The sequence below is a fragment of the Apaloderma vittatum genome, unplaced genomic scaffold (assembly GCF_000703405.1).
Source record: "Apaloderma vittatum isolate BGI_N311 unplaced genomic scaffold, ASM70340v1 scaffold6145, whole genome shotgun sequence".
In the NCBI taxonomy this organism is placed as follows: Eukaryota; Metazoa; Chordata; class Aves; order Trogoniformes; family Trogonidae; genus Apaloderma; species Apaloderma vittatum.
This window is the reverse complement of record NW_009717541.1, coordinates 80,865-83,290: the sequence shown is the minus strand read 5'-3', so window position 1 is coordinate 83,290 and position 2,426 is coordinate 80,865.

The following is a 2,426-nucleotide window of genomic DNA, read 5'->3' as shown; positions in this document are numbered from 1 at the left end:
TTTTTAGCTCCAGGAGGGATGTTCTCTCGAGATCCTGTCTGGGTGGGCTCGGTAGAGGTGGGCAAAGGGCTCGGAGGTGGTTGCGAGCGAGCGGTGACAAGGGTCCGGTAAAAACCGAAACGCTGGGTCTGCGCGACTCTTGAGGGTCTCCAGGGATGGCGACTCCACTACCAGCCTGGGCAACCTGGTCCAACACCTGAGAACCCGTTCAGTAAAGGATTTTTTCCTAATATCCCGTTTTTCCTAATAGCCAATACCCAAATTTTTGCTAACATCCCATTTTTCCTAACAGCCAATGTCCAAACTTTTCCTAATGTCCGATTTTTCCTAATAGCCAATATCCAAATTCTTCCAGGGCAATCCATACCAATGCCTGAGAACCCTTTCAGTAAAGAATTTTTTTCCTAATATCTCGTTTTTCCTAATAGCCAGTATCCAAATTTTGCTAATAGCCAATATCCAAACTTTTCCAGGGCAATCCATACCAATGCCTGAGAACCCTTTCAGTAAAGAATTTTTTCCTAATATCTCATTTTTCCTAACAGCCAATATCCAAATTTTGCTAATAGCCAATATCCAAACTTTTCCTGGGCAACCCATTCCAATGCCTCAGAACCCTTTCAGTAAAGAATTTTTTCCTAATACCCCATTTTTCCTAACAACCAATTTTTCCGACCAGCCAATATCCAGATTTTTGCTAATATCCCATTTTTCCTAATAGCCAATATCCAAACTTTTCCTAATATCCCCTTTTTCCTAATAGCCAATATCCAATTTTTTCCTGGGCAACCCATTCCAACACCTGAGGACCCATTCAGTAAAGAATTTTTTCCTAATATCCCATTTTTCCTAATAGCCAATATCCAAATTTTTGCTAATATCCCATTTTTCCTAACAGCCAATATCCAAACTTTTCCTAATATCCTGTTTTTCCTAACAGCCAATATGCAAATTTTTCCTGGGCAACCCATTCCAACACCTGAGAACCCATTCAGTAAAGGATTTTTTCCTAATATCCTGTTTCTCCTAATAGCCAATATCCAAATTTTTCCTGGGCAACCCATTCCAACACCTAAGAACCCTTTCAGTAAAGAATTTTTTCCTAATAGCCAATATCCAATTTTTTCCTGGGCAACTCGTTCCAACGCCTGAGAAGCCTTTCAGTAAAGGATGTTTTCATAATATCCCATTTTTCCTAATAGCTAATAGCTAAATTTTTCCTAATATCCAACCTGAGTCCGTTTCCTCTTAGCACTTGGATGAAGAGACCGACTTCCACCTCACTACAGCCTCCTGTCAGGGAGCTGTAGAGAGTGAGGTCTCCTCTCAGCCTCCTTTTCCCTGCTGGGCTGAACAACTCCAGTTCTCACAGAACCGCAGAATTCTCAGAGCTGGAAGGAGATCACCTCGTTGAACCCTCCCTGCTAAAGCAGGATTGCATCCAGGTGGCTTCTGAAAGTCTCCAAATACAAGTTCCCTCAGCTGCTCCTCATCACACTTGTTCTCCAGACCCTTCCCCAGCCCTTCTCTGGACACGTTCCAGCACCCCGATGTCCTTCCCAAAGTTGAAGGGACTCGAGAGCTGTCTGGTGGCCCAGGGTGGCTCGACTCGGCGTGGCACAGCGCATCCGGCAGAGCCCAGCCCGGCACAGTCCGTCCGGAGCCCCCACCTCACCAGAGCCCATCCGGAGCCGCCCTCCATCCATCAACTTTGCCCAGAGACCGAGGCTGAGTTTTCCAGCCGGGAAGACACGGCACAACAAACCCGCGAGGAGGGAATGATTCTTTTCCTTGTTCCTCGCTTGCATATTAAGGGATGGCAAATTAAAACAAATGAAAAACTATTAAAAATAACTTGACAGCGTTTTAACCTCGAAAGTTTGGAAACTGCTGACATTTTTTTCCCTTTGAAGCACACATTATGCAGCTGCTCCATTAGCTGGGTTTTGTTTTAAATAAGTGATGATTTATTACCGCTCCAGGGCCACAGGGAGAAGAAAACATTTTAAGAGAAAACACTTTTTCCCGATTTGTGGAGAAGCGGGGAAGGAGCTTTTTGTCACTGCTGAGCCCCACGCAGGGACCCAGCACCCACTGCACCCTCCCCTTGTCATCAGGCCTGGCAAACTCATTGCACTGGTAGCAGCAGGCTGGGGGCTGCGTGGGGTCCCGGCATAAACCCCGAGAGGGGTGAAGGGTTTGGGGGGGACAGGGCTAGACCCCCAGGGGGGTCCCGGCCCCGGATCCGCATCCAGCATCGTCTGGGAGTGTACCCGGTGAGTGAAAACACACTCACTGAATAATTAAATGGAAGATCTCGCTCTGAAGACAAAGAAATCAGGGCATCTTTTGGCTAATTATCTTGAAGCCAGACCCAAGAAAAAACCCATAAGGAACCTCCACCAAAATTAATTTAATTGGGTCAT